Consider the following 25,618-nt stretch of genomic DNA (forward strand, 5'->3'; position numbering starts at 1 on the left):
TATATTCTGAGCGCAGGTTTCTACGAGAGAGAGAAATCTAACATTTTTTAACCATTAGATAGTTCTAATTTATTTGTCTCAGGTTTTTTTATTTAGAAATAATTCCATGCTGTTCATTGTGATATTGATTAAAGTATTTCTGTTATACATTTAATGTATCTGGCAGTATTCCAAATAAATCAATCAGTATTGTAAAACTAGATGTCGTGGTACACAGGCACGTAACTATATAATTTATTGAGATTTGTAGATCATGGTGGCAATTACTTCATTATGATTGGTTTTGTAATTATTATATTTTTCTTCTAAAGGGAGTTTGCATGTAGTATTTCTATTAATCTTAGCTGGTGAACAAATAAGAAAACAGAAACCTTTTTCTACCTCTTTTTCCCCACAGCTGGATTGTTCTGTGTTCAGCTAATCACCATCAAAATAACATTTCTGACCTGTGCTTATAAAACATCAAAACTTTAGCTATCTTAATATGTTCCATATAAAATACGTAGTAGCACAAAGTCTACTTCTGTATGTTTATAGAAGCACAGCTATTCCTAAATATGATAGCCATTCATTTTGACAGAAATTTAAGAACACAGATGTTCTGTTTACACAGACAAAATGGTAAATTATTTCTCTTTATGAAAGGCGTGTTTGCTGATGCACAGCAACAAGAGTTCATAATTGTCTCTGAATACTTCCCTTGCTGGGTCTCTGGAGCACTAAGATTTTCACCCTATTCTTCTCATGCCCTCTGAAAAAAAGGGTTGAAATACCTTCCCTTGATTCCACTGAGAATACAGGGTTGGGTCACTTATTTGGAGATCCTGATGAGAGTCCAGTGCAAGTATGGCAAAAGGTGAAACTAACCCAGTTGAAAAACAAAAAACAGACTACCAAAATCAGTAGTAAGAATTTAGATGATTATATATATAGAAGCTGGTGAAGAATAGCACAGATTTTTTTTTTTGTTGTAGAAGATTCCAAGACCATAAGAGCACATTAATTTCCAAGGAGCGTCTTGCACAGCTGCAATTAAGGTTTCAGTGATCACTGGAGATGAATCTTCTGCAGCTCTGCCCATGCCTTTCTTTTGTCTTTCTGAACTAAACTTAGACTTGAACTTTAATCTCATATATTACCTGGTGTATGTTTTTGTGTTGGCTTCTGTGAGTATATTCAGGGGAGTATAGGTCTTATTTGTAGCATTTTTGCATACTGTAAGCATCTTCCTGATCATAAACTAGTATAAAGCTATCTTGCAGAGTAAGGAGAATAGAATTATTGTGAAGGTCTTTCATCTTTTGCTTCATTACTTATTATATAGAATTTTTTTTAATAAAGGGTATACTGAGGAATATACATTGATATATCTGAACTGATGACACTAAGAAATACAACAGCCTCCCTGGTGTTGCTCGTTAATTTACTTTGCTGAGGTATAATTTCATGCTTTGTTAAAATCAGACAGATGAAACTATGATTTGCTGAAGGTGAAATAAGGGGATAGGCTCTGTGAAACTTCTGTGTTTTTAAAAATATATGATACCTAGTTTCCACCAGTAGTACTGAAAGTAGTGGTCAGGAAAAAATGTCCTGTAAATTAAATGGGATGACACAGGAAAGAGTAGCAATGCAACTAAACTGAAATATTTTATCCTGTGGGGTCAGCATACAGTCAATGTTTTGCTCTAGGTATAAAATTCCTAAATCTCAGGTAGTCTCAAAATGCACATGTAGATATCAAAGTGGTACTAGTGAACATGTGCACAGGCTTCATAAGCCACCAGCCATGGCTTCATTATTTGCTGAACATAAGGAAAGCTGGAGAATTGTGCAAGCTGCCTTGGAAATTAAGAGGTTGATAGCTCATCATGGAATAAGCAATGCCAAATTTGAAAAAATGATGGTGAAAACAAAGACATAAAAGACACACAAATAAAAGAAAAAAATTATTGTGGAGAATTCTCAGGAACTGAAGATAAGGTACTCTATTTTGATGAATAAAAAAAATTTTGAGGTCCAGTGGGAGAGAAAGGAGGGATTGGTACAAGCAGCGAGTACTTCTGACTAATAGTGTTTATTTTTTATTTTTGATCGGTCTAATGTTTTTTCAAATTCAACAGAAGACAACTTTTTAGATTATTTTCAGTATTGTGAAAATACACATTAATTAATTCTATAATTCTTTTTTATCATTAATAATAAGTTTCTGCTTAATTATGTGTTGGTTTACAGAATGTGTGGGTAGGAGCTATAAATTATATATTGATTTCCTCATTTAGCATGGTGTGGTTATAGTATATTCTTCCAAATTATGCAATAAGATTTGGCTTCACAGCCTCCCTCGGACTGAGCTTGCTTCTCTGTCTTTTCAGGTGACTATCTTGACTGTGCTATAGAAGTAGCTTGGAAGGGAAGGAATGAGTACTGTTACATAGCCTGGCATTTATACTCCACCTGCTTATTACCCTCATTGGGTATTACTCCACAATTAGTCCATCGGCAGGAAAGGGTAGCTGGGATTAAGAACCAGTGAAATTGTTTTTGCTGAGTCTGTTTGCAAATCGTTGTTTGTTCCGAAAACAAGATTAACACACTTTAATGCAAGAGTCATAATAGTCTTAGAAAAGGGACAAAAAGAATTATCTTCAGCTTAATTGACACCACTTAACAGGTACAGCAATTCTGGGTGAGATACGGTATTGTTGCGCTGTACATCTACATCTCATACTACCTGGATTCAGGCAAAACCCTCTTGGTTCAGCTTCCCAACAGATGAAATGTTCAGCTCCTGTATCGATAATTTGTGCAGTGTGGAGGGATTGTATTGTCATAGAGGTGCGAGAGGTGCCGCAGGACCTCCAGAATGCCCACACAAGGATGTTCACCTCTGTGGACCTGCGTGAGGAGCTTATTTTGACCCATTGAAAGAAGAACCCTCCTGAGAAACCTCATACTGGCAGAGGAGGAACTTAGAATTTCTTTCCTCATGTTGCCTACAAGTCGATGTGTCCCGAGTGTGGTGTCTCCCTCCTCTGAAGGCAGGTTTAAGGGTGGCCGTCTCGGGTAATGGCATTCTGCAGGGTCACTGTTGCCAGTCTACTGATAGAGCCTGGGGGACTGTAATGATTGTGGCCCTTTGTGCCTTCCACAAAGCTAGAGAGGATAATTACGAGTATTTATTAATGTAATGAACAAAAGACAGCACTGTTTTTGTGGGCTGATTTGTGCGAGACTGGTCTAAGGATTCTCCATTTCTGCTGCCACCTCAGTAGTTTCCTGGAAAAAAGTGTAAGTTCTTCGCTCCAGACTTGAATGGGAGAGGCAAATTCATGCTTCTGTAATTATTTTGATTGCAGTTTATTTTTGTAGTCTATTTCAGATAAAGCTACACTGCGTGAATCATAAGAAATTACTAGCTAGAAAACAGAGTTATAACGTCAAAGGTGCTTTGGCTCCACAAAAAACTAGTTCTCCATTAATGTCAGGTCTATGTGGCTGTAAGTTTGTTGCTTGGTTTTTGGTTTTGTTTTTTAAATAATGTGTGCATTGTAAGAGCATTGCCTTTCAACTCTGCAATAATCTCCGATAAGTTGCTTGTATTTTTAGATTTTGTATGACTTCTGTACTCCTCAGGCTTTAATATATCCTTTTTATACATCTCTTGCTTTGTGAATAGTTTCAAAGTCACCATGACTATGAGCAGAATGTTTATTTAAGCAGAAAATAAACTAAAGAACAACATCAGAAATGACTGTCAAACTGACGGGAGGGCAGTGGGAATACTGCTACGTTTCCTGTTTGTTTCTATTTTTGTGATTAATCACAGTAAGAAGTCAATAATGTAAAAGTAAGTAAGCAAGCAAAACTTGTCTCTGCTGCTTTCTGCAGCTTTCTGTTAACTAGGCACTAGGAAATATTAGCAGCTTGTGGATTTTTTTTTTTTATTTATTTATTTTTTTTGCTTGACTAGCCCAGCAATGTACATAGTATATCTTATACGGAGCTGCACAGAAGGTCATGAGAAAAAAAGGTTTTGTGCGTTATTGCCACCTCCCATTACTAGGATTGCATAGCTGTTGGTGGTGCAATCCTGGGCCTCTCCAGGTCCAATTACCTTGTAATTCGTGGTAAAATTGAAAAAAATATTGCTGATAGGTGGTATTTGTGTGTTTAAATAGCTAAAATAAATAGTTACAACTATAAACTCTAGCTTATAGCTAAAACTTCTAGCAGGTACACCCTGCAACGTTCCTTGGTCGTTTTGTCCTCTGGCTGGGGATGTGGCTGGACTACAGCTGTGTGCTTCCTGCCTGCATGCCAGGGTTACCTGCCGAGGCATCTAGCACGTGCATAGGTAAGAGAGGAATGGTGGGTCTTATGGGTCTTGCGAAAGGAGAGCTGGGGACAAAGTCCTGTGGTACACAAATAGCCTGTATACCTTCAACCCTCACCTGGAATGCTTAGGGTCCTGAGGGCTAACTCTTAGCAGTTTTTGGAATGAACACCACTGAAAGTTTAAGCTACAATGTCATGAATCCTTACCTGTCTGCCTGCTGCATCTCAATCTGAAGATCTGCTTTCATTGCAACTTGGACAAAATCATGTAAACTGCCTTTACAGACCATGGAGAGACAAACACGTGCATATACACGACTTCAGATAGTTAAGGTTTAGAAGTAGTACACTCCACTTGGGGGAGGTGCCTAGTGTCTTTTGACCAGATGATCAGGACTCCAGGATTAGCTAGATGACACAAATACATCTTTGAATAAATTTGGAAGGTCCTGCTCTTAGAATGTTTTGCAGCATTCATTCAAGAATTCCTGCTAAAGCGAAGACTTCCATTGATAAACCCTTTTGTGTAAAATGTCCAGAGTTTAATTCCTGAGGCTAAGTCAGCACTGACTAATTGGTGTTAATTTCACCGAGTACGAAATTTTCCACACATCTGGCTTAATAGAGGAGAGTAGTTGCTTTGGCGTGTAGACTCCACACACTTTGAGTTGGATGGTATATATACACTCTTTCCCCAGCGTATATCAGTCAAAGAAAGAGGATTGCAACAACTTCCATTTTGAAGTGAACTCGCCTTCCATTTTCAAACGATCCGTTGAAAAGGTGACAGTAGTGCACATGCTAAAGTAGTAGGTTAAATTATCTGTGATGACTTGGTTTGGCTCAATTGACATTAGAGGGCAGGAAGATCCTGGAATGATCCTTACAACCTCAGTTTCCTAGGTGCTCCCATCAGGAGTGTATCATGGTTTCACCAGGTCTGAGTGCCTGGCTTCCATCGACTCAATCATGAACAGCCCTGAGAAGGAAGGATAGCTGAGTCTTCTGGTATGGAGAAGGAGCACAGCTGTGACACTCGAAGGTTGGAGGTTAAGGGACTCTGTGAAGTGCCTCCACCCTCACGTATACTGACTTGGCAATGGAAGTACACATGTGTTGTACTGGAACTGGTTTTGTGCAAGATGCTATAATGAAGACATTTCCTGAGAGGTGACAAAATGTAACTGGATTGGTTACAAAGAAAAGTTGAAAGCTGATTTTCAGTTCTTAAGATAGCAAAAATCAAAATGACAGCAAATTTTCTGACCCTAGACTAAATAGGATTTTTGTTTTGGAAGAGATTGTGCGTATTTTCTTTTTAAATTATGTTTTTGGCATTTTTCTTACTACGCAAATCACATTCTGTTTAAATGGAGCAAAATATACAAAATAGAGAAGACCTATGCATAAGCAGGATTATAGTGAGCCATTATTTTTTTTTTTCCAGAAGGTTTCTCTAATTTGCAATTTTTTTAATAGTCCACATAAAGCAATTTTCAAAGATGTCATCGTGAGTAATAATTTTATTATATTTGAGATAGACATTTAAGTACAGCTGTAATAATAATACTGATATTACTATAAAGTGGAATGATGCCACGTTAAACACTTCGAAGCAGGCAGTTGTGAACCCATCTGCAGAGATGTATTCATAACCAGTAATATTTAAAAAATATTTTATTAGCTCTTTCAAGTCTCATCTGAGACCTAAATTTGGATTTTGCTAATGTATCCTAGAAACTCTTTTTTCAACAAAATGTCTAGTTGTCTTTTGATTCTTAATGTTATTGTGGCCTTAACTACAACCTGCAACTGAATTATTTGCTTTAATTTTATGCTTTATGAGAATTCCAGCCTTTTACAATTTATGAATTTTTTCCTTACAGTTTCATTTAATACGCCCTTGCTTTCTGTCCTGAAAAAGTTCTTCATCTACTTTTTCTATGTATCTTTCATTGCTTTATTAATTTTTTGTTCTTCATTATTAATCTCCTCCAATTTTAACGATCTCTCCTTTTCATCTGTGTTTCTGCAGATGGAAGTTTTGTAGATTCTGTACTGTTTAAGTGAACCTAATGGGGTGGGAGTGTCACGGTGAATATTTATGACCTTGTGGCAACTGTCTCTGTGAAACTGTGACAGTTTCCTCAAAAAATGGGGAGAGCAAGTACATGACTACTTTTGGGTTTTTTTCCCCACATTTTTTTTAGCATAATTTTTGCCCATTCATCCTCCCCAGTCTCCCTTCCATTTTTTGGTTATACAAAGCTTTGATTTGATCCTGTTAGGTTGTACCTGTAATACGCTTTGTGTATGTTAGAATGAGTCATAACAATAGTATCTCTTCTTTGTTTTAATAAAAATTCCCCAATACCCATGCTTAGTTGTTTTCACGATTAATTGTGGTCTCTGAATGGAAGAAAAGATGATATTTGCAGACATAAGTTGAGCACTATTATTATTGTAAGAGTGGGAGGTGGGAAGGGTTATAAAGATTCCTTGAAATCAGTGAATTTGTTCTTTTGTCATTTTTAACAAAACGTGTCTGTTTATATTGTTATTGCCTACAAGTTCTAATTTTAGAAAGGCCATGTTTCTAATTTGCTAGATGTGACATGCATATAAAGAAATATCCTCTTCCTGTAGGAGTGCGTACAGTCTAAATATATAAAAATGATATGGGTTGAAAATAAGGTTTTACAGTTGTAGCATTTTCTTTAAACACAGTTTATTTCCTCTGTTCTGTATCTCCTATGTCCCCATTGAAAGAATGTTTCTTAAAAAACAGCTTACAAGGACAGTTGTAATGCAGCATTAGTTCACTTCAAAAAAATAGTGAATATTGGTTAAATGAAGAAATCGCAACCATAACTGAACAGACAGCATATGAAGGCAGACACTCATATGTGCGTCATACTCAGTCATCTGCTGGGTTGAGTAAACTGGGCTGCATAATTCAAAGGAGAGCCCTTCTCAGATTTTTGTTACTCATGTACCACCTGGGACTCATGCTCAGGCGACAGTGGGGAATTTCAACACTTTTCTAAAGCTAACAGTTCCAAAAATTGCAACTGTAGGGCACTTGATCTAAAAACAGATTTGTACCTGCTATTAATTGGATCCAGGGGTGGGCTTCACAGCATGCAGCATAAAGGGAAAATTTTATCTTTGCGTCACAAACGTAATGAAACTCTTGACCCGGTGCCACTAATAGATGTGGCTTAGTTGACACAATCTCTTAGGTTTTTTAAGCTAGTAGGACAGTAACATTTCAGGGCTGTGAAAAGTATTTCATTGTTAGCTGGCTAATAGGAGAGAACAGAGCTGCCTCCTTCACTGCTTTGTGTCTTGTAGACACCAGCTTTTTAGTCTTTCTGATAAATGCATGTTACTGTATTGTTATTATAGGTCTTATTCTCTGTTGTGTCACTTCAGTTTTCCTTCCTATCAGTGAGGGAAAATCATCTAGCGAGGAGTAATTTTTTAACTACATTTTCTATTTGAAATGAGAATTTCAGTGGGATAAGAGAGCTATGAGTTTTCAGTTAGGTTGGTTTAAGTTTACTGCTTGTGCTGGAAAAAGCCAGTGGGATGAGATTTAGGTGATAAAATATCTTGTTAGGCAGCTGAGGAATATTCGAGGAGGTGAGCAAGAGCCAACTAGGAGAAAGTTCTGCAATCTATTTATGAGACAGAATGTTATTTTAAGGCAAATGATCCTTAAAATACTAGAATCTACAAAGTGTTTTTCAATGGATGATATTAGAAAAAGTGGTAATCAGAACAAGATGTGCTTCATTAGTTTTTGTGAATATTTAAAGGTGCAGGCTTTGTTCAAGGTGCTTTGAGACTCATCCTTCTGGGAAACATGGAAATGTTATGTATGCATCCTTTTCTGAAGGAATTTAACAATACTTCCCCCAACTAATGTTTGGCTGAAATGGAGATTTTGCTAACTTTAGCAAATTTTCAGTTTCCCCTTCAAAAAATTTTTTTTTTCTTTTTTTAGATTTCTTTTATTTTGACCTGAACTGGTTCATTGCTGTCATGAAACATGTTTGATACCCAATGTGTCTTTTTTATGGTAAGACCAAAATTTCACTGAATTCTGTTTGGAAAAAAAACCCCCAACAAGGACAAATCAAAAGAAAATCTTTCAAAGATATTCAGTGTAGATTAAATCCATCAGTAAGTGAAAAGGATACAGTTTTCAAATACCATTGTAGTGGATTTTACAAGGAATTTGGTGCCAAATCGCCTTTGAAATTTGGCAGGCACAAGGCTTTTGACTTATTTAGACTCTTCAGGAAATCCAAAGCCTAATCCCAGTTTTAGGCACTAAGTAAGTAGTACCCAAAGTGGAGCATCTTTAGGTCCAGAATTCAGAAATACTCTCAGGAAAGGGCTGAATTTATTGTTTGTGAGTTCCTTTTTTACTTTGCAGCTAGCATTTGTTTCTAATGTGCCTATTAAACTGACACAGTATAGTCTAATAGTGATAGTATCCAAAACCTTTATTAATTTTCCCCAATTCTTTCCATTTTGACATTTTTTTCAGTTGCTTTATAACTTTTTGTTTTGTTTTTTGTTACTTTGAAGTTGTCGTGGTTTAACCCCAGCCAGCAATGAAGCACCACGCAGCCGCTCACTCACTCCCCCCCCCCCCCCCCCACCCAGTGGGATGGGGCAGAAAATCGGGAAAAGAAGTAAAACTCGTGGGCTGAGATAAGAACGGTTTAATAGAACAGAAAAGAAGAAACTAATAATGATAACACTAATAAAATGACAACAGTAGTAATAAAAGGATTGGAATGTACAAATGATGCGCAGGGCAATTGCTCACCACCCGCCGACCGACACCCCGCCGGTCCCCGAGCGGCGATTCCTCTGCCTCCACCTCGCAGTTCCTAAACTAGATGGGACGTCCCATGGTATGGAATACACCGTTGGCCACTTTGGGTCAGGTGCCCTGGCTGTGTCCTGTGCCAACTTCTTGTGCCCCTCCAGCTTTCTCGCTGGCTGGGCATCAGAAGCTGAAAAATCCTTGACTTTGGTCTAAACACTATTTAGCAACAACTGTAAACATCAGTGTGTTATCAACATTCTTCTCATACTGAACTCAAAACATAGCACGGTACCAGCTACTAGGAAGACAATTAACTCTATCCCAGCTGAAACCAGGACAGAAATAAATACTTCTAAATATCTGTTGGATTTCCCTGCACAGTTTCAAATAGTTTTCCACTGGTACATTCAACGGTTTTAAAACATCACCAATGTATATACCTAGTTACCAAAACCAGTATTTTTGTGCATTGAAGAAACAGGTTTTCCACACACATTAGCTGGAGTTCGTGTAATATGGTCTGATATCTGCCTATAGTGGCTGCTTTGAGATGGATGTCATCCTTGTGGTTTTGCTTCATTAATGATAATGAAGATATATTCCCTGCTTGCAGTGTTTATTACTAGAAAATGTCTGTAAGCTGATGCTGTAAATGGTCTTGAAATGTGCAGCTTTTCATAGTTTCCCATTGAAAAAAGTTTCGGGGGGAGGGTGTGGGGGAAGTTAAACTCAGAATTCAAATACAAATGACAATTTCCTGTTACATCATTTTCAATCCGTGTATTCACCCAGTGGCAGCGTGTTTTTAAGGGTGGACCTTTGCTGTGTAAGAAGCATGGGATGCTTGCACCAAGGCTGTGATTTTGCTCATGTCTTCAATAGTTGCTTTTAAAGTTGAGAAGTGGAATGATTTCACATCTTGGAGGTGTTACAGGGTAATCCTAACTTTCAGAGCTGGGGTATCTGTGTTGCTCAGAGAATAAGAAATAAAGACTTGCAATCTGAACGAGCATGTACAAGCAATTAACGTACTTAGAAGTCCTACAATAAAACAAGCTAATACTCTCTCTGATTCGCTTGTGGAGATGCAATATGCCTTGTAAATGTCCAGTTTCCAAGTTGCTGTTTAGCCCTGATAGTATGATGTTGAGAATCACACGAGCTATTGGAAAACAATCTTATTTTCATAAAGCTGAGCTTTATGAAGGTGGGTTTTCTTTTGCAGAGTATAAATGGTGCGTGAACTGTAGCCAGCGTTTGGAAGTCAATCTTACACTGCATTTTGAAGAACTATGAAATTCAGGCTTTTGTGTGTGTGTGTGTGTGTGTGTACACATGAATATATATGTTCTGTTTATGTTGTCTTCTTACGCTGACTTCTGAACAGGGATGAATTTTACCCTGTAGTGAACACACATGAAGAAAACTGTTGTAAGAGTTAAGTGTCTTCTGTCCCTTTCTAGCTATTGATTATATACTGATCAGAGGCTTTAAAGGTTTTCATAAATGTTACTTGACAGCCCAGATTCCTAGAGAATCTTAGAACTGTTCTGCTGTAAAATGTATGCGGTAATTGCTATTGTGATAAGATACTGATGTGAAGAAACTGTTAGCTTTATGGCACAAGGTGGGTGTGGGGTGGGTAGTAAATCTTACTTCAATCCTGAGAATGAACTTGTTAGCTGTTTTTAAGCAGAAGATTGACAAATCTGATCCTTCATTAATTTAGGCTCTTAACAACCTTTTCTGACTCTTAAAAAATGCAGTTATTAAGTGAGAAAAACAAGAAAAAACTTATTTGTGTCTGAAAATATTCTTGGGAGGGATGGCTTCAGAAAGTGTACTGGAAAGCAATTGTAACTTTTTTCTTGATCGTTGTTGAAGATATGGGCAAATGATGAAAAAATTGTGCTCACCAAAGGTAAAATAGGTGTGCGGAGAAGCTTGGCACTCTGAAGTGCTTCATGGAGCTTAAAGGAACTGTACTAGTATTGGGTCTTCTCAGGCTGGATTTTCTTCCAGTGCTCAAGTATTGGTGTGATTATAGAGCAAAGTGCTTTTCATAGTATCCTCACATAGCACAGGAATTCACTATGAAACTTACTACTTTTACGTGGTATTGAAGAGAATTCAGTTTTTTACTGAAGCTTGAAAGAACAGATAAATGTGATAGCACATTACATGTAATCTTGTCTTCCAAAGCAAAGCATCCAGGCAGAGGTAAGATAAAAGTATATTAAAATTAGTCTTGTAATGTTTAGAAAGCTAGTAATGGGTAACACAAAGAAATACATGACTTGAATCTGTGGTAGAGTTGCGTTAATTGGGAATGAATATTTAAGGTACATAATCTGGAGAAATCATAGAGAGAGTTGCAATGATTTGCCTGGGTGTTTATGTCAAAAGGTGCTTTTTCTTTAGGAAATAATTCTATTGTCCATCTTCTCCTGCCTGTCCCCCATCTGAATTACCACTGGTAAATGCCTAGTTCCATGGAAAAGTAACAAACAAACCAAATCCCTGCAAAGGTCTCGATTTCCCGATCAATAAGCACCATGTAAAAACCTGAGTAATTCTTATTTCAGTGCTCCTTTCCAGAAATGTTCAGGGGTTTGATAGTAACCATTGCATCTTTCAGAACCGGAGCTTGAGTGATTTTTCTGAATCGGGATCCACTACAATTTAAAAGGAGATTGCTGTATTGTGTTAGTAAACTTAAAGTTAGTATGGCAGTGTCCATCTCATTGTAATAACTAATTACAGGATTAGGTAAGCATCATAACAACAAATTATGTTTGATTAGAAATTAATATCTTTGTAAGAGTTATGTGGCTCTGCTTTTGGTATACTTCCACAGCTTTTCGGTGGAACTATAAACTTAATCTATTATTTTTTGTCTTGTAGTTTAATAACACTTTGAAATTCTCTTTAGAAAATCAAGAGGCATGAAGAAGAAAAGGCTTGTGTATGTGTAGGAGAATGCTGTATCACACATTTCTAAACTTAATTATCTTTATTAAACAGAAATGTATTCCATGTTTGTTAAAGAAACAACCTTCTCTGATTTCATTAAGCTTCTCAAGCATGTAGAGTTTTAGACAGGGAACGTGCTTTGTTTTGAACTCAGTCAGTGACCCCTATAAAAATGTTTAATTAACTTTTTGCCAATGTCAATATAGTTCTATTACACCCAGAAGGCTTGATGAGCTCCCTCTGGTGGCTCATTTACCTTGAAGTTCTGTTCTTTACTTAAGTATCTGTTTACTCAAGTGAACAAGGCTGCTGACCCCAGGTATCAGTCAAGCATCAGTTCCTTGTGGGCTTATGTTTTAATTGAAAAACATCAATAATTTTCTTACAGAATGAAACACCAGCATTTATATTCACAGCAGTTTCAATTTGTTAGCAAAATAAATAAAGAGGTACTGGGTAGCTAAGCAAAAAACCCTGAATTACTTCCTTCTAAGTCGAAATCGCGTAATACGTGGGTGGCAGTAATTTAGGATTGGCACCCACTTCCAATAGTGCTTGCCCTTAAACTTAGGAAATATTTGGATATTAAAGACAATTATTCAAGATGTGAAGTCCGTGTTTTTAAAACAGTTTAATCCTGTAGCTGAACTACAATTTGAGTTTAAATGAATCTTGGTATCAGAATTCATTTCAGCTGTTTCATAGCATTAAAGAGAAGCATAACACACCTCACTTATCTATAGTCTTCTTAAAATTATGAAGCCAGGAGGCTTTGTGGGTCAAAACCACCAGCAAGTGTAAAGTGAATTCACCACCTCTGTAATGTTAGTTTCCACAGATCCTTTCAAACTACATGCTGTTGTAATTTAATGGGATTCTTATCATACTGGCAATGAACCGTCCTCCCTGTGAAGCAGTGGGAGAATTTTCAAAGCCAAACAACATGCAGACTGGGCTTAAGGTTAAAAACTTTTTTCAGTATAGAGTTCTTTTATTAAGCTATTTTCAGTAAAGCTGATTACAGAATAGAATATTAAAAAATTAGAGAAACTATGGTTCTTGGAATATGAATATTTAGCCAAAGCTAAAATTCTGCCCAGGAATTTCTGAAGGAGTAGAGGAGGAAGGGGTCACAGCAGATGAAGAGGGAAATAGCAGTATTTCAAGCTTATAAGGTAGAGATGTAAAATAAAGGGGAAAATATAGTATAATCAGCAATAGACACCTGTAGGAAGTTGAGAATAAATATATTATTAAAAATGTTTTGAATGACTATTCATTTGCATTTTTTAATTAATAACTTGCATTTCTGTATGTCCTTTAAACATCCCGGCAGCTGAGATTCCAGAATCTGAGATTCACAAGGCAAATAATGCTTAGCAAACCTGCAAAATCTCTAAAAGTAGACTTTCAATATTCACACAGATGGACCTGGTTGTAAGATTTTATTTGTGATCACAAATTGTGCATCTGTCTTCGTTCTTTGTCAAATAATGATCGAGACCACAGTTCATAGTATAATCGCCATTATACTGTGCACCTGAACATCTGCATTAAAACCAAACAGACAGACTTGGTCTTCCAGTCTAATTATATGTAGCCAGTAACAGAAGCAGGTGGGATAGCAAATAATAATTTCCTGTCGTGCAGATTTTTTAGAACAGTTTCCCACTGTGTCCAGGTTCAGCATCTCCTTGATGTCAGTGATCAGAACTTTGAGAAGTGAAAAGTCTAATTTTTGAGGAAATTAGTGGTATAGTTTGTTCAGGACGAAGAAGAATTGGAAATAGCTTGCTTGGTGCACCCTGGGACTATGTTTACATTTTTCCAGCTGATGCTAATTAGCATTTTCCAGTCATCCTTTGATTAAGCAACACGCTGATCCTTCTTATCAGTCTGTGCTTCTGGCTGCTACCCAACTTCTTTTTTCTGTTCTACCAGTGTGGTAACTGTGTTGCTTGTACTACTGAACTTCAGTCTGTTTCTCATGCCCTCATCTAGAAGATTGTCCAGGTCTTCCTGCATTGTACCCTGGCCCTCCTCTGTGTTGACTGGGAGTTTTGAATCTTGGCCAAGAACTTGAGTCTCTTCTTACTGAATAACACTGGAACTCTTTAAGATTGTTGGATTCAGCTTTCCAGCATTTAACCCAAAACTAAGCAGGATGGTAAATAATGGAAAATAATACTTTAGGTGGCAATATCTTTATTTGACTTCTACTCTTTAGTACCTTTACTAAGTTATTTTTTTCCTGTAGTAAACATAACCAAATAGGACAAGGGGAAATGGCTTTGAACTGAAAGAGGGATTTAGAGTAGATGTAAGGAAGAAGTTCTTCACTGTGAGGGTGGTGAGGCACTGGAACAGGTTGCCTAGAGAAGCTGTGGATGCCCCATCCCTGGAAGTGTTCAAGGCCAGGTTGGACGGGGCTTTGAGCAACCTGGTCTAGTGGAAGGTGTCCCTGCCCAGGGCAGGGGGTTGGAACTTCATGGTCTTTAAGGTCCCTTCCAACCCAAACCATTCTATGCTTCTATGAAATAACTCGATAGCCATTTCCTGAGCAATTGGACTTGTATTTGTGCTCTGAAGTAGCACACAAACAATAGCATTTTAATTTTCTGTTTGTATGCTGGTGGACATGTGCAGCTAGACAGCATGGCGTGCATATTGCTTCGAGCACTACAAAACCAGGAACATAATTTCATACAGTGTAATTTTATGAAACGATTCCACCTTTATATTGCTGAAGGTCATCAATGTTTGTAGGCAGAGTGATGGTTGAGACATTAGTGTTCATCACGAAGGAAGAACTACCCGAACTGGAGAGGTGATAGGACCTCTTAGCACTTGTGGGCACAGACAGAAGTTGGGTACTGCAAATTAGAATAAACATAGTAGGATCCTTGTCTGTGTAGCGAGTAGCTAAGCGTCACTGCAGTAAAAATAGTAGTTTCTTGAGTGGATGCTTTAATGCATAATTTCATTTCTTTTGTAGTGCAAATAGGTTAAATACATAGCCTGCCATTTCTGTGTAAAAGTTTGTCATTGACTTTTTCCTGTTTGTTTTTATAAGATATAGCTACATTTAAACAAAAATTCCAAATTGTCTTTTTAACTTTTGAGAGAAATGGGCTGTTCAAGCCACTGGCAGTTTGTAGAACTTTGCAAGTCTTCCTTTGTCCCCTATTTCATGGGGACACTGTAGTGTGATAAGTGAATAGTAGGCTTGGTTTAATTTAGTTGAAATAAACTTAGTGCAAACAGTCTATTGAAGGCATCCATGAAAGTTCTCACGTTTAACAGTGGAAATCATAAGTTGTTTTTAATTCTGCTATCTAGGAGATAATGAAAATAATTGGTTTTAACAACCAGGGGCCACATTTTATCCAATTTACCGCTTTCATTAAATCTAAGTTTCAGCTAGGTAAACTTTTCTTTGATGTACCGGGCATATTTTAATTCAGTCTCAGATATTACTTTTTAATTTTTTAACTTGCTTTTTGATTTGTACTCTTCCATGACCTTGGATTTTTAGGTGTTCTAAAAATGCTTAGGTGGTATACCTGCACAGACTATGCAAGTGGCAAATAGGTTCGTCCATGTTTGCACTGACTTCTATTTTAGCCTCTCCATAGGGGAAAGAGACCTGTGCTTAGTAATGGTGTTGATGAAATGATGTGTAATAACGTACACTACCCTGTGAATGGCAACATAGAAAAAATATCCAAAGACATCAATTTTAAATTTTTAGTTGATTACTTCCTTAATAACTTTAATACACCCCTATTCATGTTACATTGTGTGGTACTTCTCAGCTTTTCAGTCAATTATGAAGCTAAAGGTGGGCAAAAGGGAAAGCTACCCCCCTGCCCCCCGAGGATCTAATAACATGATGGCTACATTCCAGTTTATATTGAACTCCATATAGCATTTAAAAAGTGACTTCTAATATGACATCCCGCAGCCATTTGTTCTAATTTGTGAAGAAGGCAAATTCTATTCACCCCTTTTAAACAACAAGTTTTGCTTTTGCTGAGGACTTATTTCCACAACGGTTCTGCCTAAAACTCTTGCGTTCCTGAGGCTCCTCTATTTGAAGCCAGCCCACAGTGCAGAACGGTGTTTAAGACATACTGGTCCAGATAGCAACAACAGGTTTTCCCATTCAGAGGAAAAGGTATCTGGAAACTGGCCCATGCTGCTTTGAAATATCTGTATTTGGCTGAAGGTAACTTTCATATTTGCCCTAATTCCATGACTAACTTTGTACTGCTTTGTTTGGTTTTTTGTTTATGGTTTGGTTTTAAACTGTAAGAGACGGGAGAAGATATAAAGGAATTTCTCATTTATCTAAAAATTTTGTTTGATTCTAGTGTCATGTAACTTGAGGATGCTGTGAAGCCCAAGGGATTGGTTAACATCAGTCTTTTTTTGGTCTGCATTAGACAACCTCTAGCTGCATCTTTAATTTAGGTGTTAGAAGCTTCTGCTAGTTAAAGTGACTGTACTTCATCCTGCTTGATCATTATCTAGTACTAGTATCCACTTCCACAGCTGCTGTAGTGATTGGACTTGCTTCTCTGTGCCTAGGATGTGAGTGTAAGACAGGCTGAAAGTCACAATACCTAGCCTGCATTAAATTTGCTAATATCGGCGAGATCTGTGTTTTCTTTTCTTTTTAACTCTCAAAACTTTATGTAAAAGAGTGACTGCTATTTTAATGGAAAGAAAACCACATTAATTATTCGTGAGTGAAAGTGGGCTCCTTTCTTACTTTTGCTTCTTCAGATAACGTACTAAATTTTATACTGATTGTCTGTGTGAAGACTGCTTTAGTCTGAAATATCTACAGAAAAGGGAAAGCTTGTGTTTAAAGGGAGTTACTGGAATATGTTTGTGTGTGAGCATGTGTAAACGAATAAAGGCCTCTGAATACATTGTGGTATGTAACCTTAATTTTTAGCTATGCGGTGATACATTTTTGATAGCCTGACAGCAGAATTTCATTTAAAATTGTAAGCAGGATTCTTTTCTTTAGAACTTAGCTATAAATTCTTTTGAAATCTGCCTCCTGCCAATACCCTTTATTATTATAATTGTTTGTAGTTGTTACATGCTTTACCCTTTTGTAATTTTGTCATCAGTGCAGGTCACAGGTGAGGGCTCAGTTGCTTTGATGCACTTGTTAAATATCAGAGGGAAACGGAGTGGATCCTTTGCAGAAATTTTGGGTTACAGATGGCTTTGTACTTTACACAGGGTTGTATCTAGCCCTGCAGCGCATCTGAGTGCATTAATGGAATATTATCCAGTCCAGCCTCTTTCCATAAAACCACGTTGTTTTATTGTGTTCTTAAATAAAATTGTGATGAGAACAGGTGAGTTGGTAGAGTTATACTTCTTCTTTATCAGTTTCTTATTAAGGAACTGAAGGTAATATAGATGCTGAGGGTAATATATAAAAGTGACTCTTGAGGAGACTGGAGGTATAGACTAGAGGTGAGGTAAGATGTTTGTAGTATATAGGAAGCATGTTAACAGGTCTGAAAACATTTATGAGGGTGTAAAACCTCCCCAGTTAGATAGTAAAGGGAGAATAGTATATACAGTGTATGTAACTTTTCTGTATTATTTTTGAGGACAGTGAAACTCATTCCTACATCTGGCGACTACAGGCTATGGGTCTGTACCTTTTCATACATTGTGCATTCATAGCCTGTGTGTCTTTTTGACAAATAATGTGGAGTCCAAACTACCAACTTTTAAGCATTTTATGTCCACAATTTATTTTTTTTAAATTCAATATAGCTTTTGGCTTAAAGATCATATAATGGCTACAGTACATCTTACCTAAAGGCGATTTTATGCTGAGTAAAAAAGAATTAGAATTACCTGTTACTGGTAAAAGAAAGTGTTATTTATGCAGGGAAACTTATTGTTATATTTTCTTCAATTCAAGAATCTTGCAAAAATTTGGAATTCTGTAAGTGGTGGCAATAAGGCAGAGTGATTATATATAGGCTGCTAGTAAACTGGCAGTACGTTAGTACAGTGTTTCCTTGTAATTGTGTTACAAAAGGGGTTGTATCTCTGTTTTTCATTCTCTCATTGAGCCTTACGTCACCGTGGTTGGACCATTAACCATAGCCGATCAGATTCTCTTCTTTCTTCAAGGCAGTAGGCCCGTGTAAATGGGTATCACGAGAAGATAATGTGCTTCTTGTTAAGTGAAAATAAAAGCATTGTGTGTGTTTGTAGGGTTAGAATTCTGATCCCTTTTTGTTGTCTGATTCTTATGGAAATGCTTCCAGGGGTGCTTTGCACAGTGAATGTACATGTCCTGAGCGTAAGAGATGACGTAGTATCCTTGGAGCCACGGGCAGAGGGAATAGATGAAGAGGTTGCATGTGTTGCAGGCTAGACAAGAAACACACGGTATAGTCCACAGCTAGGGAGCAGACCAGGAAAATGGTTCCTTTTGTCTTGATTTCCTTCACAGTCACCAAGATACGTCTGGGACTGTTCATAAAGTACGTACTGAGGGGAGAGTGTTGGGTGACTGAAAATTAAGTTGGACCCCTTGGCTTCTCTGAGTTGGGATTAGTAGGGTTTTAAACCATAAGCAAAAGGGGGGGGTACTTTGCTCTTCTGTAGTTACTTGCGTCAAGAACTGTGAATTCTATTTCTGTAACTTAAATCCATTACTAATGGCCCACCCAACACATAGCTGTCTTCTCTGACGTGTCGTTTTCACCCGCTCCAGGTCACCAGTTCTCTTCTGTTGTCATCCCCTCAAGGCAGAAACCCCATCTAGCTGCTTTTCATGGCAGCTCCACACTTCACCAAGCAGCTGTCACGCTGTGCGTTGGGTGAGGCATGGCGCTGAAACGATGACTCTTTGGGTGGTACATTTGCCAAAATTAGTGTTGTTTAAATAGAATATCCCAGGCTGATCACCATAGGGAATGAGTGGAAGTTACCATCTTTTCTAACAAAGGAGGGGGGGGGGGGGGGGGTGTATGTATATCTATCTATCCATCTATAAAATCACTTTGATTACGACTTTGAAGTACTTTGGGACTCTGCGAAGTAAAAACACATTGTAAATTGAAATCAATAGTTTTGTTGTTTCTGCAGGATGTGCTCTCATGTTGTACTGCTGTTCTGAGGTCGTAGGTGTATTAACACTTAAGCAAAAACTTTACATTTTATAATTTTATATATTAAACTTGAAAAAGCAAAGAGGGAACACTAAACTAAAGTGTGGGACAGAAAAATTATCCCAACCCCACCTCTGCCACTGACTTTTACGGTGTGCTTTTGGATATGTCCTGTATCTTACAACATCTTTCTTACCGCGAAGCAGTGGTGCTCTCTGTATTTCTACGTATAGCAGTGTGAAGCTTGATCGTTTTGCAGTTTGTTTTAGCACTCGGTCTGGGAAGAGCCATGTTCAGCAGATGTACAGTGAGGGCAATCACATGGTAATTTGAAGGCTCCACATGGTGAAGAAGTGTAATTAGCGAAACAGTTAAGCAGAATGCAAGCATGGATGTACTTAATGGTAAAGTATGCCCCTTGCTTTGGACTAGGTTTTTTTTTATTATATGCTTTTTAATGGCATAGGTTCGCTGTGGGGGGAAAAGGGGCCACAAGACTTCATCATTTTAAAAAGAACTAAGCACATCACACCCTTTAAGGTCTTTATTCTGGCTAAGACAGACATAGATGGGATTAGAGAGATTACTGGTTAACCTAGAAATCTCTGTCTTGAATCTCAAGTTCAGACAATTTAAAATGCAGAATTATTGGCACAGTATCAAAAGGCAGGTTGAGTTTTTGAAGCTTAACTAGACATGGAAACACACACTACAGAAAAGCTCCATTTTAATACCTCAAAACCACTAGTTTTCTATTGGTGTTTTTATCAAAGAGGTAAGTGATTATCATGACAAAGCAGAGCCAGGTTTAGGGTTTTTTATTCCAGTTGTTCCTCAGAGGAAGGAAAAGAGTTTGTCTGTAGCTTTAAAACTTTTTGTTAAACTAATAACAATTTCCTTTACATTATAGTATAGTTTGAGGTTAGCAGCTAAACTTTACCAGTCTGGTATATGACATTTCTTGTCTTGGAATACTCCTAGAATAATTTTTTTGTATTACAGCTGTCTTGGTAAGAAGGAGATCGTCTTTTTTTCCTGATTTATATTCAAAAGTCAGAAAAATCTCCCTGTGTACATTGGAAGCTGTTTAAACTTGCATGCAAACTCATTTTGAAATATCAGACTAAAGATGGAATAAGCATGTAAAATACAGCTAAAAATGTGTAAAGGAACTGTGTAAATGGCAATAGACTTGATTTTATTATTTGTAAATCTATTTCATGACTATGGATATATATAAAATACATATAATAAATACATAAATATAAAAATGTGCACACATACACACGTGTCTTGCAGCTTCTGTAAACTCTCAGTACAGATTATGATTCTTTGTTAATGCATTTGATAAACCCTTATTACAAGAGTGTGTCAGTATACCTTGGTTTAAACCAATGATGTAAAACTGGGGTGGCAGTATGAACCAGATCCCAATTTATCTCTGGCTAGACTTTTGCAACCTCTGTTAACTCAGACTGGGAAATAGTAACTAAAGTAGTGGAGTAGTGAATCAACAGTATTTTAAATCCTCCCCACGTGGCATTGTAAGAAAATCCAGGCTGTAAATAATGCCATTATTTCATGTTAGGATTCCAAGTGCAACTGTATACAGCTAGACATAAAAGTGATCTACTTCAAGGCCTGGGTAATACTTGTTTTTTTCTTTTTTTTTAATTGACAACTTATTAAAACTTTGGTGCTTGCTCTGGTGTTGGTTTTTTTTTCTTCCGCTTTCATTCCTGTATTATTTATACAGTGCTAAGAATTTGAGTTCTGATCTAATTATTTCTTTACTATTTTTAATCAAAATTGGTTTTGCTTGCATTCTTAATATTTATCAAGAATAATAAATTTTTAAAAGAAGTATAAGTGTTAAGAGATTCCTTTCTTCAAATCCATTTTTGTACTACAGCACCTGGGACACTCTTCTATTGTTTTGCATTCTAGGGGGAGGGGAGAGGGTGGAACAGTTTTCCTGGCTGTTTTCCTGCTTGTAACTGAGAGAACTTGCTTCTGTGGGGTGGGAGAAGCTCACATCAATGACATTTTCAGAGTATGTGTGACTACTGTAAAGACATGTGTGTGTCTGCCTTTGGCTTGTCCTGCTGAGCTTGCTGCTGGTGCTATCTGGGGAAAAGAGAGTGCAGAAAAGGGTTAACTTTTTACTATCAACCTCAGAAAGGCACATTTGCAATCCCTCCCAGTCTTGTCTTCCTTTTTACACCTCATTCGCTCACCGCTGCTCTTTACTTCAAGGCAGATCCTTTGACCTAAGCAGATTATCGCAGACGCATGAAGGACACAGCGAGCTATCTGTGCTTTTAAAGGAGGAGATTTTGGCTCCAAAATAGGACACTAAGCTTTTCAGCCTGCTGCTGCTTTACCTAGTCAGCACGAGGTGGTGTCTCTGGGTGCTTAGTGGACTCCTGTGGAACCGGAGGGGAAACAGAAGCAGAAGTGGCAGCCGCTGCAAATGTGGGAGCCTGTGCCATTAGAGGGAAGCGATTGCTAATAAGGGCCTGCGAGACCCAGGTTTCCTTGGTTTCCGTGACAGTTATTAGGTAACAAAGAAATTGAATTGTCTCCCACGATGCTCTTGGGGGGGTAGGGGGGCAAGGGGGTGTTCTGGGGATGCAGCAGAGGAGTTATGACTTGCAGCAACTTATCATTCGAAGCATGTGAAACTCTCTGGATTATTGTGCCTTACTTCGTTTGCTCTTTCTCAGTTCTGTTTGCAATTTGCTCTGCTTTACCTGTTTTTTTGTTTTGTTTTTGGGGTTTTTTTTGTTTTTTTTTTTTTTGATGGAAGACCCCGGCATATGCTACACGGTTTCTCAAATAATATTTTCCCCTTTTTATTTAGAGCTGAGCTTGGCAAAGCAAGGATATGAACAATTATACAGGTGGGCTACTCAGGGGGAGTGAAGATATAAGGCATCCAAACAGGTATTGGCAACCTGCAGCACTGTAAAAATGCCCCTCCAACAGATTTCTGTAGTTCCAGCGCGGGAGACTGCCAGCAATGGGAGAAGTTCAATGGGCAGAAACAAAGAGAAGAGCAAGGAAGTCGAGGTAAGAGGAAGGTTTCGATTTGCTATGGTAGGATGAGCCTGCCTTTGGTAGCCAGTGGGTTTGGCTGCTCAGCAGGATGCGGCATGCCGTAGCATTACACAGTACACATGGGTGCAGCATGCTTTAGCATACTGAAGCAAGCTCCTGTGATAACATCTCAGCATTACAGAAAAAAAGGAGCGTATATGGGGGGGGAAAAAAAAAAAAAAAAAAAAAAAAAAGATGAAGGAAGTTGCAAAGTGCGTTAGGGGGGGTTTAACATTTTTATTTAAATGCATGCAGTTTGCTAGTACTGACAAACAGTCATTGTTCCTTATAAGCTGTCAAGTAACAGTTTCTTTAGAGTAAGTTGGATGAAAAAGTGGTTTTAGTAAGATTCCTATCTGTTTAAAAACAACACAAATACCATGCTAAAGCCCGTCTTTCTAATATGCATGTGTTATTCATAGCAAATGTAGGCATGGGCTGTATAACTTATTCTTTATTATCATGTAAAAGGCATCAGTGTTTATTTTTTTTTTTTTAGCCCTTGAGGACTTACTTTCATTCATAAACATACGAAAGTGTTGTTCCATCAGTAAATATTGTACCCTGTTGTTTTCCAGTTAAGAAGAAACTGTAGGTTTATATTGTATTAATGGTTAGAACAAAAAATACAGAAAATCTGTGTAATTTTAATGGTATTTTTACCTGTAGGAATCACTTTTGCTATGTATAGATTAAACATGCATTGGTGCAAGACCAAAAAAACAGGCAAGCATTCCTTCCCATCCCAAAACATAAGTAGTCTATTTATAGATGTAGCAGTAAATGTGCATAATATAGACATCTGCTTTTTATAGATGTGTTTCTTCTCTCTGTGTTTCTCTGCTCCCTCTTGCTATATGGAAAATAAGGAACTACTGGGAAAGCAAACGTGATGTCTTTTAAGTATTGTGTAAGAGATTGTGTGACAAACTGCATCCCTAAAAGAAGTAGCGTTTTAACTTTCTTTTTGTGGTTTGCGTGATGTCGTTTTCAGAAGATTGTTGAGTTCAACAGATGATTGATGCTCATAACATGTCTGTGTGATTGTGGAAAAGTATTGGTAAGCTTGCAGGCTTTATTTATTTATTTTTTTTAAGATACCGTTTTTGCTCGATATTTGGCTTTGACAAGTTCACTGAATGTGATTATTCTGTTTTTTCTTTGAACACCTGTGTATAAGCAGTGTCCTTCCCTGGAAGTAGTCTCCAGTTCCTTACTGGTAGCACTGTTGTCAGAGTTGAAAACATCTAGAGATCTGCGTTCTAAAATGGAAAACTTTTGCTTTGGTTTGCTTTTATTCTTCCATTGATTGGTTAAAGATGAAGGTTCAGGTGGAAACTGTTCTTTGTATTAAGACTCAAGCTCTGAAAAGCAGAAGTATATAATGTTACCTAGCTTAAAATTGCTCTCTGGCATTCTTGTTTTAATTTGATCATTAGAGTTAACTGAAGAATACATGCAACGTTCGCACAGAGGTCAGATAAGTGTAATAGTTAATTTAGGGGGGCAGGGGAAGTGTGGAGCTTCTGAATCGTAAGAATCATCTCATGTGCTTTTCTAGGTTTTTTTTGTATAAGGTCTGGGTTGCATCATTTCAGCAAGACTCCAGTATCTCAGAAAACAGTCTTTTCTTGAAAGTTGTGGAAGTTATATAGTGGAAAAGAGCAAAATGGCTGGGATAATTGAGTTCATGAAAGTTCTCTTCTAAAACGAATATAAAAAAACCCAAACAACCCAACAACCAACCCCACCAAACTTAAAGTATATGCTGTTCATTGAAATGTAGTTGCAAAACTGCTCTCTGCTGGGCAGAGCCTAATCATCCTGCTCGAATATCTGCTCATCCCTTATGGCTTACGGCTGTGATTTATACAGCATAAAACCTCCCTAATGTTATCGATAGAGATCGTGGATCAAGTGGTAAAGACTAATGTTTTCCACATAATATCTACAGCTTATGTAAATTATGATAATGTTCCAAGGGGTTTTTGTGGATGTAATTTGGGAGTAGCGAACCAGCCTTTTTATTGTCCAGACAGAGGTTGCTCAGGTTTATGTAGATGATCTTTTAGCCCTGCAATTCCTACACAGCATGGTCCTCACAAAGGGAAACTTCCTTGCTTGTACTCAGTGTTTCTGTCTGTGTTGATGAAGGTCTTCTGGGCGTGCGGTATCCACTGATAGTGTTTCTGTGAGTACTTGCTTCCTTTGCCTTTCCATTAGCAGGCATTTTGAGGTGAAAGCTAAATAAATTAGTTAAATGGGCTTCCTAGAACAGTGAGAGCATTAAGCTGGTTCTGGTTCAGGAGAACATGAACAAATGAGATATCTGCAAGGTCTTCCAGTTGCTAGGATAACAATTGTTAGGATTGTGTGCCAAATTCTGTTATTGCTAGAGAATTTTATACAAAGTCCTTACAACAGCATTGAAATTTATGAAGAAGAGTTCATCTTTTGTCTAATTGCAGAGCTCACTGCAGTGAACTATTTCCAAGTTCACAGTGAATTACGTAAATCTGGCTGATTTAAGAACCTTAGTTGGATATGATTCATGATGCAATTCATTCTGTAATGCTTTTCTGTGATTATAGATGCTCATAGATATGCTTTATCTGAACGTTTTAATATATGTCTATGCACACTTACAGATGATCACCAACTATTGGTTTATTTTTAAGAATTCTATTAAGTGTAGTATTAATTACGAGCCATAAGTGCCCGTAATAGATATCCGACCATTATTAGGAGTAGACGCATGATAACAATCGGTAGAGGAAGCTTTTTAAGACAATCTTCCTATGCAGTACCCTTTGTGGGAGCAAAAACTTCAGTGCAGTCTATTCCTGTAATTTTGGGGTGATTTGCCTCAATAATTAGTGGAAGTTGTAGCTAACAATGGATTTTGCATCAATTTTAACTATAGAGCTTCTTTGAGTGTAGTCTAAAGACAAGGTAGTTTTTTTCCATAATGAAGCAATGAAAATGCTTAGGTGTTGTATAACCTGTTGCAGCAGCTCTGCACTATATTTCTATATGCAGGTATAATCTTCCGCTAGTTTGTTTCACTGATTTTAGGAAGTCTTTAATGCTACTTGTTTTTCCCAAAACATTTACATGAACAAGCTGTCTTTCTTTCTTATTCTTTTAGTAATGCTGTTGGAAAAGATTGTTGTAGAAAAGAAGACCAAGGTATAAAGCATAG

General features: G+C 37.5%; 1 protein-coding gene across 3 annotated transcripts in view; it reads left to right on the forward strand.

Moving 5' to 3' along the window:
- Positions 1–25,618, forward strand: part of MARCHF1 (membrane associated ring-CH-type finger 1) — a 256,852-nt gene that overhangs the window by 87,468 nt on the left and 143,766 nt on the right. The window contains exon 1 of one of the 3 annotated variants that reach the window (XM_049833791.1): positions 22,357–22,389. The exons of the other annotated variants lie outside the window; for them this stretch is intronic. The gene's annotated coding sequence lies outside the window, so the exon portion shown is untranslated. Of the gene's footprint in view, positions 1–22,356; positions 22,390–25,618 lie in introns of those variants that run through there. 3 annotated transcript variants of the gene reach the window in all.

The sequence above is a fragment of the Accipiter gentilis genome, chromosome 3 (assembly GCF_929443795.1).
Source record: "Accipiter gentilis chromosome 3, bAccGen1.1, whole genome shotgun sequence".
Classification (NCBI taxonomy): domain Eukaryota; kingdom Metazoa; phylum Chordata; class Aves; order Accipitriformes; family Accipitridae; genus Astur; species Astur gentilis.